A 24597-nucleotide genomic window follows, 5' to 3' on the forward strand; every position below is an offset into this window, starting at 1 on the left:
GCCCCCATGCCCACCCAACACCCAGCCAAGCTATGCCTGCCAGTTGGTTCTGTGTAGGTGCCAGCCAACTTTCCACTGACCTCAACCAGCAGCTCAGCTGGGCAGCAAAATTCAAATGTGAGCTTCAAGCTGATAACCGTTCAGGCCTTCTGTACAGCCTTGGGCAGGCACCAGGGGGCATTACAAATAGAAATTTACCCCTTTCCTCTTGAACCTATTTACACTGAGAGCTTCAATGTCCTTCCCTGGTGATTTATTCTAAACTCTATTATTCTTTGGATGAAAAAAATCCTGACATCCCTGTTCACCCTTCATCTTTAGCCTCCACCTGGCTCTCTGGTGTTCTTGGAGGCACAAATAGCTTTCTGCTCCTTGCTCACACTCTTCCAATTTGCTTGCTAGTGATTGCCTTCATAAAAAATGAAAACAATTTACTTAAGTCCAAGTTTAATGATTAGGGCTCGGTAATAGTCAGTGAGCTTGTAATGAGTCTGAAGAGCCAGCGATGGATTGGGATACAAGCCTCTCTCTCACTGAGCAATCAATCACAACAGCTACAAACATGAGCTTATTATCACTGCCCATTCACTAGTTTATCTCCTTCAGGAGCTGCATCATCAGTCAAACCAGCCAATCAATTTCATAATTTGTGTTCATTTAACTTGTGAATCATCTCTTTTGAAAACAGAGCAGGTTTAGTCCTCAAGGGGGATGAGATCCTTTTTAACAATAGAAGGAAATGGAAGTCTTTTTTCTCTGTGATTACTGCTTTGTTCGACGGTGAAGTGTGGGAAGGTTAGGCCTGATCTTATCCTGTGAGCACATTCCCTCTCTAACAGCACTGTGGGTGTACCTACACCACATGGACTGCAGCGATTCAAGAGGCAGCTCACCACCTTCTCAAGAGCAACTAAGGATGGGCAATAAATGCTGGCCCAGTCAGCAATGCCTGCATCCCATGGACAAATTTTTTAAGTTAGCGTGGATAACTCCATTGCCCGTGGCTTTGTGGGTAACACCAAACTTTCTGTCAACCTAAACAGGGCATTAATGCATTCAGCAGGTGAAAGATGGTGTGTCTGGGTTGGGCAAGATAGGGCAACAACTTGCTTTTGTATAGTGCCTTTAACATAGTAAAACACACCAAGACCCTTCACAGGAATGTTATAAACTTTGGCAAAGAGCCACATAAGGTGACATTAGGGCAATTAACCAAACGATGTAGGCCTCAAGGGGAGTCTTAAAGGAGGAAAGAGAGGTAGGGAGGCAGAGAAGGTTATGGAGGGAATTCCAGAGCTTAGGACTGAACAGATGCTGACATGGCTGCCAATGGTGGAGAGATTAAAACTGAGGTTGCACGAGAGACCAGAACTAGAGAAGCCCAGGTACCTTGGAGGGTTGTAAAGTTAGAGAACTGGCTCTGTGTTAAGCAATGCCTCAATTGTCAAATTTTCATCCTTGTTTTCAAATCCATCCACAGACTTAACAGCTGCTTCTTGAGCAAAAGCAATGGAGACATCATGAATTTTTCTTTTGCAAGTGAGTCATTGAGGACAGGTTGTTGAAAGCAGTACACAGAGCTGCCAAAGGGTTTCTGACATTTATTGTTTTGCTAGAGGCATTCAGGTTATGTGAGGGTTTGTAATTTAGTGACAGTTGTTATTTACTGTTGCTTCAGCTTTAGGGGGTAATGGTGGTGTAGTGGTAATGTCAGTGGACTTTAGGGGGTAATGGTGGTGTAGTGGTAATGTCAGTGGACTTTAGGGGGTAATGGTGGTGTAGCGGTAATGTCAGTGGACTTTAGGGGGTAATGGTGGTGTAGCGGTAATGTCAGTGGACTTTAGGGGGGTAATGGTGGTGTAGCGGTAATGTCAGTGGACTTTAGGGGGTAATGGTGGTGTAGCGGTAATGTCAGTGGACTTTAGGGGGTAATGGTGGTGTAGTGGTAATGTCAGTGGACTTTAGGGGGTAATGGTGGTGTAGTGGTAATGTCAGTGGACTAGCCATCCTGAGGCTAATTCTCTGAGGGCATGGGATCAAATCCCACTCTAGTAACTGGTGAAATTTAGATTCAATTAATAAATCTGGAATGTAAAACTAGTAACAGTGACCATGAAAATATCATTGTTTAAAAACCCATCTGTTTCACTAATGTCCTTTAGGGAAGGAAATCTGCTGTAATTACCTGGTCTGGCCTACATGTGACTCCAGACCCACAGCAATGTGGTTGATTCTTAAATACCCTCTAGAATGCAAGCCACTGAGTTCAAGGACAATTAGGGAGGGGCAACAAATGCTGGCCTTGTCAGAGACACCCACATCCCATTAAATAATAAACAAATTCTTACTTCCTAATATACCAAATCCAGGTTTTTTAGCCTGTGGTAGTAGAATGTTACCTGTCTACATATCAAAAGGAATTCCAGGATATGTGATAAACTCATACAATTTCCAATAACAGCAATGAGAAATTGGCCAGACATTCTGTTTAATGATGTTTAGATTAGAGAATAATATTAACCAGGACACTGGAAAGGACTCCTAAGCTCTTCCTCAAATAGTGTTGTATGATTTCTTTTAAGTTCCATCTAAGTTTAACATCACACCAGAAATACAGCATCCACAAGAGTGCAGCACTCACCTCGAGTGTCAGCTTAGATCTGTGCTGGAGTGAGACTTGAATCTACAATTTCAGGGATCGAGGGTGCTACCTCTGAACACATTACGGGTACAAAGGTTGCCTCAGTAGTCCTGAGTCAGAGATGAGTAAATTCAAGGTGCTCCTAATCACTGAATATGTGGACATGAGGAAAGGGCAGGATCAGATTTAGTTGTGATCCCACATTCCATTACTCTGTTGGCACTGGCTGCATGGGAAAGGAAAGGAGCTTGTGGATGGGGAGAACTCATAGAATTGAACCATAGCAGGAGAAAGTTAAAAGAAAACTCAAAGCTATTCATCTCTTCCTCGAGCCTGTTGCTTTTGGAAGTCAGATTCGATTAATAATCCTGCAGTGACAATGTGCACTAATGCCCTAAACAGAAAAGCCAGCTGCTAGAATTGTCCTTGGGTTAGAATCATAATACTCAAGACATTTGTAACCTTAAATAAAAACATATGTGCCCCAAAATTGTGAGTTTCCACTCCCAGCACCAAGCACGGAATCATGGCACGATGATCAGCTTGCCCAATTCCTGGCATAATGGCCAGAATCTTGAGACAGCTGCAGGAATGGGAAACTGACCTCTGGACCCAATTCTCTCATCAGTGCTCCTGCTGAGTAAGTCTCCATACTGGGAGCAGAGTAGCTCAATGTCAAAATCAATCCAGATTGACCTTGTGGGAAGCTGAGTGAGGTCACTTCTTGGAGTAGGTTGCCATCTGGTGGTCATATGGCCACACTGTTTAAATGGTTTACTTGCTGAAGCGAATTGCTCTTCTTTCATTTTCCCTTCCCTCCATTTTTATCCCCTCTTTTCCTGATAATGAAATAGAATTCCACCGCTATGGACTGTTTTTTGGTATTACACTCAAGTGACACACTTTATCTCTGACCTAGACAATGAGTTATTCAATTGTGAGAAGAACTGAGCTTGGCCTGTCATAGGGCTAAATTTTCAGGTCCGACCGAGGTCGGAAAAAGGGGCAGATGGAAAATACCAGCAACGGTTTCCCAAGCACCGGCCATTTTTGCCATGGTTAGCTCAGGGCTGTAAGGGCTACCCAGCCAGCAGCAGGTCCAGGGTGGGGAAGTGTAGGGGGAATGGCGTGAGGGGGAAGGGTCGGTTAGAGGGGCAGGACACCAGCAGATCTATAGGCCCTACCTGCCTACCTGAGTGCAGGTCCAACCAAAGGTCAGCCTGTGAAGGGGTTCCAACAACCACTACCCACCACCACCCCTCCTGGAACACTGGTGGCCTGACAGGTTACTCTGTTTTTTAGGTAAAGTTTTTAAAACGTTGACAAGAGGCACCTCCATGTTGAAGCACCCTCTCAGTTATTTACCCTCTACTGCAGCTTGCAGCTTCTCTCAAGCTGATTGGCCCTCCGGCTTCCAGAGCCTGCCTGCTGCTGCTTTTGTGGTACATCTTAAGTGAGTTTTGTTTTCTGTATCCATTACTAGAGGAGAAATGTTACAATGTATCATGTGATTCAGAATCAGTCTCAGTTTGTTCTGAGGAAGCTCTCAGCTCAGGTATGTGTACAAGTTCACCAACTGTGTAGCACTGTTAGCAACTTTTCAAATCCTTAATAAATGAACCTACATGTTTTTTTGTGTGAGCCAATTGTTTAAGTGTGGTTGGTGCCTTAATATTTATCTGCTAAGTAAGCAGAAGAAGAAGGGAAACACTACATCTGCCCTTAACTGGACATGAACCTGACTACACACTAATTAAGGAAGTGCCTCCATTAAAATCCATAAGAGTTATTATTCCCCTCCCTCCCCTCTCTCAGGGGTGCTTTAGGACCTGGAAGCAGTATGGACGCCTGTTTCCTGCCCCTAGAGGGAACATCCAGCCCATGATGTCTATAAGGCTGCACCTTTCACCTGGATGATTAGGAATAAGAACCCTGGTTGCTTTTTCCTGCCCTGAACTCCAGATCTTAACTAACTGGGTTCAGACTGGGCTGTTCGAAAGCTGCCTGACCCAGCAGCACACCGTGCAAGCTATTTACCAACAGAGGCAACACAGAGGCAGCCCTCAGTTATAAACAAGAACTAAAATACCAAATTGTTATGGTGGAATTACATGGTTAAATGCTCCAATTGTGCTAATCTAACACGGATCCTTATCTACTGGGAACAAACCTCAGCAAATTGCATCACCCAATTAGGCTCCAGGCGTACAATTTCCAGATACTCCAGTGGCTGCATCACCGTGTGATGGGAACACGTCATTGAAAAATCTTCCGACTTATTCCCAAATCATGTGCAATTATCCTGGCTCCATTTGTTATCTCTGTCTCCTAATACTACTCAAGTCTGTGATAAAGTTAAGCGATTTGTTTTAATGAGTTTAAGCTTTTTAGTTTGATTTTTTTCAAATTAGCCTGTCTCCTTATTTTGATTGGCCTGATGGCATCTGTGGGGAGAGAAGCAAAGTTAACGTTTCAAGTCCTTCTTCAGAGCTCTGAGGAAGAGTCATACGGACTCGAACCATTAACTCTGTTTCTCGCTCCAAGATGCTGCCAGACCAGCTGAGTTGTTCCAGCATTTTCTGTTTTTATTTCAGATTTCCAGCATCCACAGTATTTTGCTTTTATCCTTATTTTGGTTACTTGGCCATCTACAAAACTGCCTCCTGTAACATATATAACTGGGGGAGATTAGAGCTCATCGAAAGACAAGTTGATTTTCTCTCTTTTTTTAATGTGATGGCAGGCTCCCCTTTAAGCTTTTTCAGCTTTTTTTGTTTGCTTCCCCCACCTCCCCCAATCCCTGACTCTCACTGAGAAACGGACCTCCAACTCCTCACCAAGAGATCCACCCCATAGTGAGTATGGAGCCAGCTTGACTCTGATATCCAAGAACACACGCACATATATCCCGCTGGGTCTACAGAACAGGCAGAATGTCAGTAACTACGTTTAGAGTTCACTGATTATGGCTACGTTGAAACACTAACAGCCTTTCTGCAATAACTACATCCCACAGATAACAACAAGATGAATGGCCAGTTAATTTGTTACTGGTTAATTCAAATAGAAATGTTGACAGAACTCCCTCCTCATTCTAACAGTAAAAGGGAATCCTTCACATGCTAAGGAACAGGCAGATGGGACCTTGGTTTAACATCTCACATAAATTACAGCATCTCTGACAATGTGGCACTCCCTGAAGTGTTGGCTAATGTTACATGCTTTTGAGGTAAGGAATGATTTTCAGGGCAGTGGTCAGATTTGAACCTTTGACTCTTTGCTGAGTTGGCTGAACTGAGCTGGGCCATTATAAGGGTGCTGCAGTTGACCTTGATGTCCCTTTATTTCTTCTTTCCCAAATGCTAACCAGTGACCCATGCCGGAAAGTATGTATAGGCATCAGATGACAGGATTGAGTTTGGTTACAATGTCTCTTGTAAGTTAACAGCTAAATTACATTCATTGCAAAACCTCATCAGAGGTAATTATTGGTTACAGGAGTATCAGAAAATTACCCCATGAAAATTTAACCCCTGTCAGGAGATGAGGGGAGATGTCATGCAAGGGGTCATTAGGGGGTGGATAGGGTAGTGGTGGGGATGGGTGGGATTGAAGATCAAATGCTGGTTACATCATTCATTAGTTCATCACCAACCCCTTTCGCTGGCTGGAAAAGGTCTATATAATACAGAGTGGGAAAACTACAGCCAGAAAAATTGCCAGCCTATAGCCAAGTGCAATCCTAGGAAAGGTGAGAGGGGTGGTGATTTTCCTGTTATCCCTCTTCCTAGTGTCTGTCATCAATTGGTTATAATTTCTGCTCTGTTCTGGTGCTTCTGATGTCTCCTTACTAAAATCTATCAGAGATTGAAATTAAAGAAAAGAGAATTTCCAAAAGTTCGGGTTGGGTTCCTTTGAGTCAACAATAAAATTGGGACAACTGAGAGCCAGGGAGAGTACAAGTTTACTATCCTTTATCCATAAATTAAAAACCAAACACATCCAAAAACCGTACCTTTTTTGAACCTCATTGCCCTTTAGCACAAGAAGTCTAGTTATTTGTCTGCACTTGCGATTTTTGTGGTGAACACATCAAAAAGAAACATTACAGGTACCCTGTATTTATTATTCAGTGATACATCTTACTTTTCCAGTAATTTTATTTACCCTAGACTATAGCTAGCCTAGGCATAGGCTATTGTAAGTTTAAATGCGGTATCCAAAAACAGAAGTTATCTGAAATCCGAGGGTTTCTGATAAAGGATACTCAACCTGTAATACCCGGTGAGAATATCCACAAGATGAATAAGAAGGGGGAGCTGGAGATCCTTTCAAATCGCAATTTCTTCTTAATGTGGCTTTCTACACGTGTTAGGATTTTCTTTATCGTGAATTGTGATGTTTAAAATTAATCAAATGATACGTAGACTAAAAGGTCACATGGCTTGAAAATGGTATGTGATGCTAACAAGATGAGGTCCTTAGATAAGCCCATGCCATTGGAGATAATGACTGAGAACTGGTAAATGAAACAATTTTCTGGGATTCCTTCCGTAGATTATAAACATAGCATTAGAAGACTAACAAAGTATATGACACAATGTAATGCTGGCATTGGAAAGGCAATTTTTATGCTTGGAGGTCACTTTAGAAGCTGGTTATGTTTTGAAACGTTTTATGCTTTGAAATATATCTCTAACTCAAAGTGAAACAGAGAACACATTTGCTCAGAGACATGCCCATGTGATCTGGTTGATGGGGGGAGGGGAGAAATTCAAACAGAAACCCACTGTGTGGGGATGGTTGTTTTAATACCTTTTCATAGTATTACAGAAAAAAGGGCAGCTGCTGTTTGAGATGCAGAAACAAAGGAGTTATTACTATGGGAAAGCAGGGTGAATTGTTTTGTGTTAACAACCAAGTAGGATGCTTCTGAGAGTTTGGTTTCTGTTCAAAAAAGGGAACAGAACAAACAGGGCTCTTGAAGATTTAATGACGGGGAATCACTAAGGTGTGCCTTGCTGGTGACAACCATATTCTGGAAAACTTGAGCTGAGTGGAACAATTATCGAAGTGCACGGAAAGTTTCAATTTGGTATTATGGGGGGACGTGAACCTGCTGGAGAGCTGGAGTTACGGTGGGACTGTTCTTGATATGCTTCCTATCTGCAATGAGTGTGGCATTGGGTAAAAGTATTTTATTTTATAAGACATATTTTGGTTGTGTTAGTGAATGTGAAACATCCCTTTTACTTTAGCTTGATGTGTTATTGTCTGTTAATTAATGTCTGATCTATGTTGATTTTAGTTTGTTTTTTTTTATTTCAGTGTTTTCCACTGGTTTATTTCTATTAGTCATTTGGGAAATCCATCTCTTTATGGGAATTGTAACATAGTTTATAACAAAAACAGGAGACAGTTATAACATAGGTCAGCACTCATGGATTAGAGTAATATTATTGATTATGCAATACATCTCACAGAAATTAAAGAAATGGTGGATATGCTGGGCATGTTGAAGAGTTCAGAGTTAAAATTTCAATTGAACTGCATATATGCAACTGGTCTCAGAGGAACAGAGTTTCTAAGGATAACAGGAAAATAGTGGGATGCTGATGAGTGAGAGAGGTTAAGCTCTTTATCACTCCAGATGTCTTTTACCATCTATATGGAATGCATATGAAGGGAGATATTGACTGTGAAGACTTTGACCATGATTGATTAATTTCTAACCTTAGTGAGTAGTATAATTCTTGTTCTTCTTTCATGGGATGTGGGCATCACTGGCAAGGTCAAATTGTTGCCAATCCCTAATTGCCTTTGAATTGAGTGGCTTGCTAGGTCATTTCTGAGGGCAGTTAAGAGTCAACCACCTTGCTAAAACATAATAAACATAGGCAGAGGGATCAATTAACCATGGTTTGGAATGGATGCCTATTACAAGTTAGGTAAATAAGCTGTCCATAAACTGTCCCTGAAAAAGTTCCACAACAGATAAACAATGAAGTCTTATCTAGGAAATGTACTTTTTAAGAGGGCATTGAGAATTTATAAGAAAGGCTTTTCTAAGGTTTGCTGGAGAGCTAGGGAGAGAAACCTGAAGCCACACCTTGTATTGTATAGACCGATTACTTATACTCTATGAATGAAGTTTGTTCCGTACACTGAGACTGTGTTGGGAATGTCTTACTCGAAACATGTTGCATAGAAACAAGGAAGTTGACTAATGGTTGGCTCAACATTCATGGTGCCAAACCGCTTTCTCAGAGGCAGATCGAGTACCTTCCTCGAGTCCACATGGACCTCATTCAAGGAGAACCAGTTGGCAACCCACCCCAAATGTGCACCTTGACGCAGCCCGTCAGAGATGAGTCCGACGCGATATCGGGTGGCTCCTCTGCTGGCAGGTAAGACCTGGAGGGGGGTTGCAATCGTGAGGAGAGGCCAGATTATTTGGTGGGACTCGGAGGAGCACTCCCAGGCACCCTCAGCCCCACAACAGTAATGTAAAACATACCTTTGTTGGTCCTACTCGTCTGTACCACCAGTGAGGCTGATCAGAGGGGGCACGACACTGGTTCCATCCAGTTCTGTTCTGCAATGACAATCGGGGTCCTATGGGACCTACATTTCATAGTAAAGGGGCCTCCTACCTGAAACAGCCCATACAACAGTCGTTAACAGTGCGATAAGTCCACTGGCTTCATTTTGAGTCTGTTACCATCTCGCTATCACCCATTTGGCCAGGTGAAAACCAGCCCCATCTGTCCCTATTCTTTGGACACCCAGTGGGTCCATTAGACACTTTGGAAAAACTGCAAGCAAAAACAAGACAAGCTGTACTCAATACGTTTCTGCATTCCACTTGAATCTAGCACTTGCACGGTCTCACTGACTGCATAAACATTTCAGACAGAACTTTGAGGATTATTTCAATGAGAAACAATGGAGCTGTTTGAGCTGGGAAATCAGCATCCTGTCCCAGGCAGGAACACAGCTGGGTAGGGCTTGTGTGCTCATTACAGCTGCTATTGTGATCAATGGAAGAAAAATAGCAAATATGAGCTTGTGAACAATAAACAGTGAAATCACCCCTATCAGGAGGGAGAACAACACATCCTGTTTATTAATTAAACCTAAATCCTCGTGAGTGTGTTCTGGGAATGTTATCGTGAAATCTAAAGTGAACAACATCAGGACTGATCAAGAGAGACGCCAAGATCTGAAATTTTGATTGGATGAAAAGAATATGCTCTTGCCCAGCTGGGAAGTAGATTGGTTGGCAGAGCTGGTGAGTTATAGTCCGCTCAAGAAGTCCGAGTTGCTGTGGTAACACGCACTTTGTCATGGATGTTGTCGTCTGGAGCCATGGATTGTGCTGGCAGAGGCTCCAGTACTCCTTCCATCACATAGCTGACCAAGAATCTCTCCAACTTTCACCGCCTGTCATTGGCATATATTGGATGGATTTGCCAGTTGATACTCAACCTGTTTGGCCACAATATGAACACACCATCCTTCACCATTAACTCCTGGGGTGGGGCTTAAACCTAAAGATCCTGTTTCAGAGGCACGGTCACCACCCACTGCGCCACAAGACCACAAAGACAGAGGTCTGGCCTGCAATACCCAAGTATTCCATTGACCTTGATGGTTATTTTGCAAGAGAGTCAGGGAATGGGAACCAACCAGAGTTAAATAGTGTTGGAATGATGAGGAAGGACAAATACTCAGACATTTTGTCTTTGAGGGTAAGGGAATATTTACATAGAACTTCCTCTCAGGAGACTAAGCGTGTGGGTAGAGTATATGATAAAGTAGATAGTCTATGTCTGTGGAAGGAGTCAGGGTGGTAGTGTTTCCTATAGACTTTATTCTAAATGAGATGTGGAAGGAGCAGGTTTTATAAACCAGATGACTTTCCTGGTTGTATGTTTAATGTGTTAGTCCTCTGACCACAAGAATCTATCTGTCTCTGACAACGGGGGGAGCTTTGGAGTCTCAAGTTCACATTGTCTTTCACAGATTGAATACCAGGGAGCCAAAAGTTGAGCAAAATCTCTCCTCCAGACTGCATAACACTTCTCATTTCATGCATTCAAATATAATGTAACCAGTTTGACTGTGTTGGGACTAATTAGACTCATACCAGTACACCTATTTGTTAGGTGCTTTAGGAATGGAGGCAGCAAACTCGTTAACAAGAGTGAAACAATCCTATAATCACTATAAATTCTGGCTTGGTTTCACTGTTACTGAGCACAGTGAGTCAGCGCTGCAGCTATTAACTTGAATTATTTTTCCTCTCTAGTCATAGCGGTGGAAGAAAAACAAATTAAACTCCAAACACGACTGAGTGCAGCTTATTTAAGAGGCATAAGGATATGCTAAGAGCTTGAGCACGACCTAGAGAGTGTGCATGCATGGCTGTTTGGCAGGGATGTCAATTTCATCTGAGTGTGATGCCCCATCTAATAGCCTGCCTTTCTGTCTAAGCTTACATATATAGAATGGCCACTGGGTTGTGATACTAAAAGGGCTGTCATCACCAGTGGTACTGCAGCATCTTTAATAAAGGAGCGGAGAAAAGAGAGAGGGGAACATAAACGGAGCTCAAACAATCCCAACATGAATCATTCTGTTTATGTTTTGTGTGTGTATGCAAATGTACTGCAAAATTACAGCACACTATGTTTGAACTTATGTACAGTCCTTGAGTAATCTCGTTTTAATTACACTAAACCAATATAAGCCATCTGCCACATCAGTGCAAAGCAAAAAATTCCAACTATGGTTTCAACAACAGCTACCAGAGCTAACAAATGAGTTACTAGGCAGCAGCACAGAGGTGACAGTGTGCATTATAATGCTGAGCCAGGTCTCTGCACCATAAACTTGACCTCACACAGACATGCAGAGATACAAGCTCAGTATCGTAATGCAGACTGCTCAGGTACAGTATTGCTAGTCATTATAATAAGTGGTCTAACTATACTGTTTCTAACTATACAGTTGCCTAACTTGGGATCCCCATCCCCATGTGTTCTGAGCTGGATAATGTGTTTCCAGCATGTGCCCTCATGTATCCTCGCAACAGCAGAAGAAGTAATACCTGGTAAGATGACCAACAGCCGTACAAATGGCTGCAGGTCGACCCAACCAAGTGGAGGCAGACTTGTCCCTGACTTTAAGCTGCTTCCATGTAAAATTCCGGCCTATGTCTTCATTCTTAAAGTTAGGATCCTGTATACCTTTTTAACCACTTTACCAACCTGCTGTGCCACTTTCAGCAATTTATCTGTATATTCCCCAAGGTCTCTCTATGTGAGACTTGCAATTAATTTTACCTCTGTCTAACAGTACAGCTTAGACTTGTGGTGGAAAAGACAATTCAGGACAAAGATTTCAGGGTAAGTATTCCTTCACTTAAAATTGATAATAGTTACAGGCAAGGATGAGCATACATACGTACATATTAACACCAGCAAAAAAGAAAGATGGATTTACATTTATATAACGCTTTTCATGGCCACCGGATGTCTCAAGGCACTTTACAGCCAATGAAGTACTTTTCAAGTGGAGGCACTGTTGAAAAGTGTAGGAAATGAAGCAGTCAATTTTGCGCACAGCAAGCTCCCACAAACAGTAATGTGGCAATGAGCAAATAATCTATTTTTTGTGATGTTGCTTAAGGTTAACCTATTGGCCGGACACCAAGGATAACTTCCCTGGTCTTTTAGTATCAGAATAAATGACAATGAAGCCCACCAGATTCACTAATCCCCTTCAGAGAAATGAATCTACTATTATTACCTTATCTGGCCTGTCACCATGTGGTTGATTCCTAATGTCTTTCTGAAATTGTCTAAGATGTCACTCAGTTGTGTAAATGCTTGCTACCAGTGGGTTAAGAAGTCCCACATTCTCAGGCAACTAAGGATGGGTCATCAACCTGAAACTCTCTCTCATGCACATGCTGCCTGACCTGCAGGATAATTCCAGTGTTTTCAGTTTCCATTTCAGATTTCCAGTATTCCCAGTATTTGGCTTTTGTAAGGATAACCATTGCCCACAACCTGAGAATAAATAAACAGATGGTTCTTCAGGTTATGGCTCAGCAATTAAAATCTCACACCCAGGGCTGGTAGCCACAGGTGGAACAAACAAGGAAGGAAAGTAAAAGTATCAGCCACCTACTGAATGCACATTCTCGAAATTAAGTCGCCTGTACAGAATTGCCTCTGACAGAAAAAGCATTAGAATGGCACCAGGAGGAGGTACTGGCCATTTGGTGATAATGTGGCAAAGATAAACAGCTGTCAGTAAGTTAGTTTCACCATCTTGGATCTGACTATGGGGAAGCTGAACTCTCCAACTGGCTGTTCGAGACAGTAATGTGGTTTCTTCACTGCTGCCCTGTACAGGTATTCCATCCCCAATAGAGAAGGGAACATTGTAAAGAATGTAAATTCTAACTGACTGCTCATGAACTTGTAAACCCATGAGTAAGTGTGTCAATCTTGCATGCATCTAATTGACCCTTTCCCGTAGGGGAAGATTTGGCAGTGGGAGAGAGAGTTTATTTTGAACCTCTGTTGCTCAAACGTCCCATTCTGGGCATGGGCCCAATCTTCAAGGAAGATCCTGCAGACCAGTTATGGATGTGGCGATATGGATGGGCTGACAACTTCCATTAAAGCATTTGCTTTGACTCCAGAGACAGTACTGCTCCTAATGACAACATGATGAGACATAGGCAGCTGGACTGCATTAGTGGCCTGAGGATCTCCAGATGTACAGAAGAGCTATGGACTCCCAAAAGGGTTTGCGCTTTCAGAAGAAGAAAGGAAAAAAGTGGGGATGAATTTAGGGGAGGAGATTAAAATAAAACATGTGACACACTTTTCTTTCATTACAAAGCAAAATTGAGAAGAAGTGAAAGAGAGGGTCAGTGGTAATCACTGCCATTCCAGTTAATTATAATCTGAACATATTTGAAGAGGAAATGAAAGACTAGAGCATTCATGCTGGCATCCCCTCCTGCAAAAATTGTCAAACTAATATCATGGATCAACCATCAATTTAATGTTCACAAAAAGCGATTGTTAATGACTTTGAGAAAGATAAGAATCATTGAACAATTCTTTGCAAAAAAAACAAAAGAATCTCTTTCATAAAATCCAATTGAAATTCAACTTCAGTTTTGTCAGGTCAATAAATGGAAAAACGTAGGTGTTCAGACTCTAGGACCATGCTTTGCCATCTGTCAGCATGAGCTGTATCAATTCTATAATCCAGCAGTGATTCATTGGAATTCCCCAACAATTTATTGGAATTCCCCAACACTCCCTCCCATAGAATTCTGGGTTCCTGTTGGAGATGGGTATTCTCTCCCCCAGGATCTGTCCACCTTCAACAAATCCTGTAGAAATTGGAGCCACACTGGTAAACAAAAGCCAAAAGCAACACTCAAAGATCTGACGCCTGCCGGTGCTTACATCCTAACCCCTACCCCAATCCACAATATTAAAACATGCATACATTCTCTGTTTCTTTCCTTGTATTGTGATGCAGTATCCAGCTCCCCAGAGTGCTTTCTTATGTGGCAGTTCAGTCAAATTGTTCATTTCTTTTGCACCTGATGACTCATTTGTATTTACGGACCTGGTACCTTTGTATCCGGTTTGTAAACTGTACGTTATCACATTACTAATGCAAACCACACCCACTGGCTGTTTTTCTATTTTAAGTAACATTTTTTCTAGGTAATTTCCTATGTTATAGCGGAGACCACACTTAAAAAATATTCAATTGGCTTTGGAATGTCCTGAGGTTGTGAGTGGCACTATCCAAAAGCAAGTTTTTTTTTGTAGTTTCTTAAAACTGATAGGACGGCTTTGACTTGAGGTGATCATGAAAAACGAGCAATATCTATTCAGCCAGCTGTTAAATAATTTCATTTCACTTCCATTAACTTCAAACTATTGAATCGTCAGAATCAATATTACCCATTTCACACCATCAAAATCAAAATTACCCCCAAAGGGTTTAAGACTTTAAAGTGCTGAACATCAAATTTTCCTAAATAAAGGCGAGTGCCAGGGAAATGCTTATCTGCCTCTCCCTGGTCTTGGGCCAGGACTGCAATTTTTGCCAATCATTTACCCGCAGACATCCGGATGATTTCCAGAACTACTGATAACATCTACTAGGATAGAAAAGAGCCCATTTATGGCCAATTCCTTCCTCGTGAGAATTATCCCAGCTGTTTTGGAAGTGGAAGGAAACCCAACCAGCAACGCGCTGTGTGGGATCACACAAGCCTAAGCACTTTTTAGATCCAGACCTGCAACTCCTGGCAATGTCATTGAGTTTGGTCCTGTTTGACCAGAACTTTACCTGAATGATAGTCAATGTGTTGGGCCATCAGACATGGGAAGTCAAAGCAAAGTACAGGAGTAAGGTCAGGCAAGGTTAGAGGGCAGAGGATAAATAGAGTCAACTGGGGGGGGTGAGATAAAAATAAGGGGGTATGAGGCAGATGAAAAGGGTTGAGGGAAGAGGAGAAAAAAAGATGGAGATAGAAAAGGAGGGAAGGAAAAGGAGGGAGGGAAAAGGAGGGAGGGAAAAGGAGGAAGGAAATGGACAAGGAGAGATTGAAAGTGTAGAAGTAGGAAACGGAAGATAGCACATATCTTATTGGAGTAACTATAATCCCAAGGGTTGTGTGGTACCAAAGCAAAGGAAAACTGAGGCGATCATTTGCATTAAACAATAAATATGTAGAAATATACATCTAAATACATTCATATATGCACAAATGTGTTTTAGAAACATTTCAAAAGGAAGACAGATGACTTGTAATTATTTAATACCCTTTCATATCTTTCAGAAACATTGCAAAATCATTCAAACACAATGAGGACTATTAAATGGAGGAGACGGGAATCTTGCCCACCAGCTGGAGAGCTGGCAAGAGCCCCTCTTTGTCTCTTTTAGGAAAGGCTTGCTAAATTAAGTCCCACTCAGGCAATTAACAGGACAGAGGCGGGTCTCCCTTGGATCAAGGACCCCGGGGAGGAAGACCCATCAGCCAAGAGCTGCTAGCCAATCAGAGGCTAACAGATCTATTGATCAGCAGTGCCACTAGGGAGGCAGGGGCTGCTGCCAGTATGACATCCACCCGACACTGACTAACATCGCTCTAGATGAGTGATGCAGAAGGGAGGTTGCAGAGGAGGGGGGGTTGGAGGGCAGGGAGTTCAACAGCAAGGGCAGAGGGGTGGCTCTCAGCAGGCCCCCCCCCCATTTCTGATGTCAGGTTCTTGATCAGATACTGAGTGCCTTGAATCAGGGACACACCCCTTAGAGCGCACAAGCAACCCTACATGGGTGCCTTGCCTGCCGCTGGGTTAATACCAATGGCAAAGGGATGAGGCACTTAAGTGGGTATTAGTTTCCCACTTAAGTGTCTCAATTGGTGACGGAGAAGGAAGACTGTCCATAGGCTTTGTTTTAGAAGTTGGTATGCCCTCGACCCCTCACCTCTCACACCACCTCACCCCACCACCTAACCCGCCCGTAGCTCCTCATACTCTCCATGCCAACTCAATGTCAACTCATGCCCCTCACCCATGTCCCCTGGACCCTAATACCTTCTATACCACCTCCATAGCCACTTACCAAGTAACCCCCATGGGCAAACCTCAGAAGCTATGTGGAGATGAGAAAAATAAACGTCTAACGTTCAACTCTCACTCCTTCAAACTTGGTAGTGAAAAAACTCCCATTCATAAAATTCATTCAAAGCTTTTGGATCTCCTCAAGTAATTAATTGCTAATAAAACAAACTTTTATTTAGTAGCCACATCAAAAAGAGCTAATCCTTCTCTAAGCTGTCAATCAGAATCCCTGCTGAGATAATTGTAGCTTTTCAAACTCAGCCAAGCATTCATAATGACATAATGGTAGTCCTTGGGGAAATGTCAACAAAGATCTCTAAAGAAACTGCATGACCAGATGCTACTTTTTCTAACTTACATCCATTAATCAAAGAGTCCAGCAGAGGTTTTTTTAAAAAAACACTTACTGATAGATGCAGTCTATTTTTTTTAAGTTTAAAGAGTGGGGCATTTAACAAACTTCAGATTCATGAAAGTTATACAGACCTTAGCCACCCTTCAAGAACTTTTACTCCATCAATTCTTGACTTCCACACTGCAGGTTAAGGCCTTTAGACCAGCTAAAATGGGATCTGTTTGAACTTAGCGCTGCTAGGTTCAGGATTCCTGCCTGTGTGAATCATGACCTGTCCCCTTTCCCCTACCAGCAAAAATTAGATCTGTTGGAAATGGGTGTGGGACTTCCGCATCTGGGTCCTGCCTGCCAATTTTAAAAGGTCCACAGGGTCGTCCTGACTTCGCGAAAATCTGGTCAATTAACTATGTATTTCTCTCTCCACAGGCCTCCAGAATCATTCAGGTCTGGCTGGGTGCAGCTGAACTGGTAGTGGGGGGAAATGCAGTGGGAGGACTCACAAAGCCTGTAAGCGAAGCTGAAAGACAACATTGCACATTACTCAGTGAAAGTGAATATATTTTCAGATTATAAAGTGACGAAATGTGTTCATCCGTGCAACCAACTGTAATCAGAAATTCTTAACTTTTCTAGACCTACTATTTCTTCTCAGTGCTGCTTTGACATCCACAGCAGGAGTGGAGACAGCCTGTGCATTGGTTGGCCCTGTTGCCTCTGATGACTTTGACATGCCTCCTCTGGAGAGCCAAGGATTTAAGGGCCCCAGCTTGCTTTGGCTGTCCTCCTGTGCACCAGCTGCTCCCTCTGCGGTGACAGAGGATGGGATTGAGGGGGTAACAGGCAAAGGGAACTCGGAGGGAGAGGACAGACTCTGAAATTCCTGAGTGGATGACCCAGGGGTGTCCAGCTGCTGCTCCTCCTCCCTTCAGGGTGCCCGAGGCCTGATTCCTTGAGGCAAAGAAGTACCTGGAGGGACATCGAGGGACTGAGCTTGGCAGAACTCCCTGTGAACCAAAGTAGAGATAATTAATGTATGGCAAAAGAATCAAAAATAGGAGAGAGACCTCTTACAGTTGAGTGGAGAGAGGGATGATGTGGTGCAGGATCTTCATCTGGGTGTTCACCACCGACCTCACCATCATCGCAGGCACAGTCCACGTCCTCACCAGTCAGCGCAACGGCACGCTCCTCAAAGTGAGTGAGGGGCTTAATCTGGGCCACTCCAATCCCAGTCTGGGACCTCTCCCTGCTGTTGTGAGCCAGCTTCTCCTGCACGAAAACAGATGGAGAGAGTGTGAGCAGGATGCATGTCACTGCATGGAATGTTTGTATGGTGAGCGGAGCCATGGACAGGATGGGGACATGAGCCCCAGAGAACATGAGCCTGATGGAGATGTGAGGGAGTGTGTGAGAGTTAGTGGTGTTGTCCCTTGAGGTGTGAGATCCCTGTGGATGTGTGATGAGTGTATGAGATAAGAGTGATGAGGTAGAACAGATGAGAGCATCCATCCTCTCCCTGCACTGGATGGCTGACCTCCTCTGTGCTCCAGCAGCACTTACCACCACTGCTGTGCCTCCCAGGCCAAATTGGTGACTCTGGTGGACCTCCTGCGGCCAGAGCCGGGGAAGAGAACATTATAGCAGCCTTCCAATGCGTCCAGAAGGTGCCCCAGAGGGGCGTCACTAAATTTGTGGGCTGATGTCTTCTTTGCTTTCGGGGCCATCTGTCACCTGGAGCAGTCCTGGTCTATACACATGAAGTAGGCTGCGCTCTGGTGCATATTAAATATGGCGCCCGGAGCGGGGAAGCACTGAGGTTACAGTGGGGCAGGCAAATCCGAGCCTGTCCACCAGCAATCCAGGGTGTTTCCTGTGAATGATTTACTAATGAGACAGGAGGCGCCAGGAATGAGACAAGATGGCGTGAAAATCTGCCATTGTGGCCAGCGGGTGAAATGACTTTTTTCCCACCGCTACCGCACCTTGTGCAAATCTGGGACGATTCCGCCCTCTTTTCAAATCTGAAGATTCCATGTTTCTTCAGTCTGTCCTCATAACTCAAACTCCTAATTTGAGGGGCTGTTCTCTGCGCCACCTTCAGAGCGTGAATATCTCCGTTGAGTCTCATAGGCCAGAATTGAACATGGTGTTGTTTTGGTGGCGCAGCTGATACCCCCCCACCACCCACCCAACTTCTCTCCCCGCCACCCCCCACCCCCCCCACCTTAAACCAGCTTATATTTCACCCCTCTCCTTATATTCGCTCAGTTCTGCGGAAGGGTCATGAGGACTCAAAACGTCAACTCTTCTTCTCCGTCAATGCTGCCAGACTGCTGAGTTTTTCCAGGTAATTCTGTTTTTGTTTTGGATTTCCAGCATCCGCAGTTTTTTGTTTTTATCTATTTTGATCTATTTGCTAGTCGATTCTTGCTCTGAGATATTTAAAAGTGTTAGTCACTGTATTTATTAAACTCCAAAATCTCCTTGAAATTCACCCTTAGCTAGTATGGCACCATACATGGAGAACAGAACATTTTTTACAATTTTGATACCTAATGTATCTTGTCTGTTACTTACCTATCCAATTACATTTTCCTTGGCTACCTCCTCTGATTAAATTACTCCTCCTGGTTTGGTATTATCTGTAAATTTGACCAGTCTGCATTGTGCTTGTTGATGTTTGTTTAGTGGCCGCAGGCTACGCTCACTTCCCTGTTCCTCTTTGTTTCTCTGTTAAAGTGAGGGTTTGTTCTCATCTCATTTTCTCCCTGCAGGGATTTCAAAGTTTATTTTTGCTTCCTTATTTCACTTCATTCATCAAGTGTGACATTTGTTCAGTCAGTGCTCAGGATGTATTTTGTTTCAATGTTCAACAGCATGTCTTTAAACATATTCCATTTGTCCCCACTAACAACACTTTAAATTCTTAACTCATTCCTTGAAATTGGCCTGTTTAAAATTGTTTACTTGAGCTTTGGTGCTGAATAGTGAAACCGAGATAGCATTGATCATCCTGGGTTGCTATCCCCATGGTTGCTACACAATGGTCACAAATACCTGCACATTTTTCCTTTTCTTTTCTGAGGTCATTGACTCTAGTTGGAATATGGATGCACGAGTCCAAGCCATGCTCTTGGTAATTCACTCAAGGAGCTGGATTTTGGCGGGGTGAGGGAGGCAGAATGGGAAGCGAGTGGTCCGCTCGCTCCCGCCCCTGGCCCCCCCATCTCAGCTCAGTGAATCAAGCCTTAGACAGCCAATTAGCGGCTGCCTGGCTGGAAAGCAGCCAATTAGGGGGTGCAAAGGGGAGGCTCTGCGCCCAATCAGGTATCTAGACCACGGTGTCATGGTGGGGGGAGCGGTTATGCCATCATGAGGAAGTCAGTTGTGGCTTTCCTTACTTCTTATATCAGACTCAAAACAGTGAATAAATGAAGTCAAAAAACATAGAAATGCTGCCCCCTACACCGGCAGATTCTGCTGCTACATGCAGCCATGGTCCTGCAGGAAGGCTTTTCTTCTGCCACCTCCTCATGCCTGCCGGAAAACACTCCCAATTTTTTTTTGTCCGGCACTGGGACAATAGAGAAGACAATGAAAAATTGCAAACACACGGCCCCTTAACAAGTTCTAATGCTTGTTAATTGGTTATTTCAAAATGGCCGCAGGGCATCTGATTTCTATGCCTGCTCACCTTCTATAATAGAGACACTGGCATGATGATGTCAGATTGCCAACCCAATGCCATCACGTCATATTTTACATCTTTTTGGGATCTGCCTGATTTATGGCTGTAAAATCCAGCCCATGGGTGATTCTTTCTCTTGACCAATGGTCATTCTTCCTATTGACCAATGGGTCATTCATGACCCAATGGGTCATTCTTACCTGAGCTGAGATAAGGGAACAATTTAAAATCACTCTACCCAGTGGGAAGCAATGGCTGCTTAAAATCACGTCCAATAACCCCTTTGAGTCCTATTCTCCATTACCTGAATTGGGAAATTACTTTAGGCACCTGACTCAGAGGAGAACCTCATTGATACATGCAACTCATGTCATTTGGGACCTGATGGCATTTAAACCACTGCAGTCATTGTGTTCAGTGAAACCTAGGGTAGGATTTTCCAACCCCAGCCACCACCGGGATCATCTGGTCCCACTGAAAGTCAATGGGATTTTGCCTGGGCCGCTGAGTCTCCCATGGCGCCATGACGGGGGGGCCAGAAAATCCTGGCCCTAGTCTGCGGGAAGAAGAGACCATATATGTGTTAAATTTTCCTAAGGGTAGGAGCGCCACACATGTGCCAGGTAATAAGCATCTCCAACAAAAGAGAATCTAACCATCACCCCTTGACATTCAATGGTATTACCTTCACTGAATCCCTCACCATCAACATCCTGGGGATTACCATTGACCAGAAACTGAACTGGACTAGCCATATAAATACTGTGGCTATAAGAGCAGGTCAGAGGCTAGGGATCCTGCGACGAGTAACTCACCTCCTGACTCCCCAAAGCCTGTCCACCATCTGTAAGGAGTGTGATGGATTACTCACCACTTTCCTGGATGAGTGCATCTCCAACAACACTGAAGAAGTTGGACACCATCCAGGACAAAGCAGCCCACTTGATTGGCACCACATCCACAAATATTCACTCCCTCCACCACCGACACACAGTAGCAGCAGTGTGAACCATCTACAAGATGCACTGCAGGAATTCGCCAAGGCTCCTTAAGCAGCACCTTCCAAACCCACAACCACTACCATCTAGAAGCACAAGGGCAGCAGACACATGGGAACACCGCCACCTGGAAGTTCCCCTCCAAGACACTCATCATCCTGACTTGGAAATATATCACCGTTCCTTCATTGTCGCTGGGTCAAAATCCTTGAACTCCCTCCATAACAGCACTGTGGGTGTACCTACACCACATGGACTGCAACGGTTCAAGAAGGCAGCTCACCACCACCTTCTCTAGGGCAATTAGAGATGGGCAATAAAATGTTAGCCCAGCCAGCGAAGCCCACATCCCATGAATTAATTTTTTTTAAACGCTTTGAGCCTTGCAAGGAAAATTTGGTCCTCCACTGCCACAGGCTCCTGCTCTCAAGATCCTCCAAACCCCCTCAGCCTGCATTACTTAACCTCAGTGCTGGTGGGCATCCATTGTACCACCTGATCTTGACCTATGCCTAGCTGACCAGCAGTCTCTTTTACACTGTTGTTTTGTGCAGGCAGCTAGTCAGCAGAATATAAATGAAACCCAAAGTTAAACTAGCCCAGGCGTCAAACTGATGAGGTCAAGGAGGAGGGGGCTGAGGCTCACCCCATCCATTGACTGCCCAAAAGTCTTTCTCCGTTAAAATGCCTTCTCTCAGATGCCACAAGGCTATTTTCCAGTTAAAGGCACGATAGCTTAGCCTGTTTCTGTCCTCACTTAACATCCAGGCACTGGGTGGCAATCAAGGGCAGAAACCCGACCTGCTTTATTTACCCCTCCATAACTCAAGGGCATTGGGGCCAAAAGAAGCATCTGAATTGTCATTCCAGCCAAGACAAAGCAGTTTTATCAGCTTCTGCTGTGAGCTGAATGCATTTCGATCGGACTCCAACTGACTCATTGCTACATGGGATTCTGTTAAACAGTAAATCAACTTTATTAAATTAAAGTTATTCCTTTTCACAAGCTACTAAAAATAATAATGGTATGGCGGGAGTGCCCAAACTTTGTTCCCAAACTACGTACCCTAAATATGTAATACATAGGGCAGAATTTTACATTCCGCGGGTGGGCCCACACCTGACCCAAATGGGTGTAAAATCGTGTGAGATGATGTCGGGCGAGTGTGCCAAGTTCATCGTACACTCGTGCGATATTTCGCTCAGCAGCGCACGCGGCAGTCGGAAGAGCGCCCGCCGACAATTAAGTGGGCAATTAAGCCCGTTAATAGTGCAATTGTGAGCGATTTTCCATAGCCCATCCAACATTATGATTGGCGAATGGGCCAATCAGCCAGGCGGCCCTTACATTTTGGATGAAACCTCACCCAAGGGCGGGATGAAATCTCCATCAGGATATAAAATAATAAGAAATACCTGGGGACAGCATTTTTACGCGGTATGCTTTCAGGTGCTTGATTGTGATGCATGGACAATTTTTGCAGCTCTTTTGTGCTTCCTTTTATTATTTGGAGGTCTGCAGCTCCCTGAGGCTGCCTTGGAGTGCTCACCTGCGCCCACAATGATGCCCCCTCTCTTCCTGCCCCCACCCCGGCAGTGCTGAGCATTTCAGTGCGCATTTCATGTTAATTGGCCAGTTGGCGTGAAATCGCAGTCAGGGGCCCGTTTCCTGACCACTCCTGGGCCTGCTGATCGTGTGCACCCAACAAGGGAAACATTCAGGCCATAATATATTATGTATAATATATATATCATATAGGCCTGGAGCTTCCTTTTGATTGAGATTTTTTTTCAGCAGAATTCTCCTGATATCGCTGTAATCTGTGCAAATGATCGCAGAGCTTTTTGCAACTAGTGTTACCCCGATTTTCTGCACTAGTTTTAAAAATATTACTCTATAAGCAGGCCCCGCCCACAGCAGGCACCAAAGAAAATTAATCACCATTGGGAATTGGGAGCTTGCCTTCAGGGAGGTTCTAAAGGTTTTATGTTGGAACTTTTTTGGCTGCAAGAGCATGAATAGGAACCTTTTGAATTTTTTTTCAATTTACTAAGGAACTTTCAACTTTACCCCAATCTCATTGGAAAATAGGTTTGTATTATTTTAAAAACCATTTTCAGCAATTTAAAATCAGACTACTCACAGGTAGTGGATTGACACTGTGATTTTAAAATGCTTATTTTTTGGGTTAAGCCAATTTACCACTGTTGTAACTAAACTGCTCCAAGTACCATCCAAACAATATGAAGGATTTGTTTTGAAGTAACAGTTTTTGTGAAATAGAATGCTAAAATGATGGCCACTTTTCCTGGTTCATGGCAGGTTTTGTATTTGACGGTATGCAAATTAGTTTGAGCAAAAACTTGAGGGGAAAATGGGCCTGAACTTCCGTGGAGAGGCAAACTGAATCGGATTGCCACTCCGCTCCTACTTTCATACCTGGAAATCTTCTTGATAATGTCCCGCCCAACCTTTCTATTCAGGCCAGACTAGAACTGGACAGGGCATTGTGCTCCTGAGCCCTTCAGCTGAGCACTGTGGAACCGGATGGAATGAGGCCACATCCCCTTTTTTTGCGGTACTGGCTGCCGTAAATCAGGTAAATTGAAATGTCCGGCCACCTTCAAGCCAGGGAGAAGGTGGGTTAGTTGGGTAAGTCATTAGAATTTTGTTGGGGGAGCGTTGGTGGGTGGGTCAGACAGTCGGGGTGAGGGTTGGACAGTCAGAGAGGTCAGGCAGTTAGAGTTAGAGGGCAGGCAGGACAGTCAGGGATGTGGGTTGGACAGTCAGCGGGGTTGCAGACAGTCGGGGTGTGTGGTCGGGCAGTCAAGGGGGTTGGAGAGTCAGGAGGAAGTCAGACAGTCGGGGTGGGTTCAGAGAGTCCAGGGGGTGGTAGTGGTTCCGGGCAGTCGGTGGCAGCTGGGAGGATTGGACAGTCTGGGTCGGGCTGTCGGGGAGAGGGGTTCAGACATACGGAGCGGGTGGGTTGGGCAGTCAGAGGGGTCGGACAGTCAGGGTAGAGGAGGTCCGGCATTCGGCAGGGGTGTGTCCGGTTAGGTCAGGCCGGGAGGTAGTTGGGGGCTGGGAGGAGTCCTGGGGGGCTTTGTTGGGATGTGGGGTGAGTCCCATGGGGGTTTGGGGGTTGGGGGGAGTCCTGTGTAGAGGGGGTGGGGTCCCATGGTGGAGGCGGGTCAGGGGATGGTGAGAGTCCCTTGGAGGTTCAAGGTGGGTC

The 24597-nt window shown here is 44.2% G+C and overlaps 1 long non-coding RNA gene across 1 annotated transcript in view; it reads right to left on the minus strand.

Moving 5' to 3' along the window:
* LOC121286868 overlaps positions 1 to 9410 on the minus strand; it is a 52274-nt gene extending 42864 nt beyond the window's left edge. The window contains exon 1 of the long non-coding RNA XR_005945093.1: positions 9295 to 9410. This is a non-coding gene — a long non-coding RNA (uncharacterized LOC121286868). The remainder of the gene's footprint in view (positions 1 to 9294) is intronic.
* Positions 9411 to 24597: the final 15187 nt, after the last annotated feature.

The sequence above is a fragment of the Carcharodon carcharias genome, chromosome 14 (genome assembly GCF_017639515.1).
Source record: "Carcharodon carcharias isolate sCarCar2 chromosome 14, sCarCar2.pri, whole genome shotgun sequence".
In the NCBI taxonomy this organism is placed as follows: domain Eukaryota; kingdom Metazoa; phylum Chordata; class Chondrichthyes; order Lamniformes; family Lamnidae; genus Carcharodon; species Carcharodon carcharias.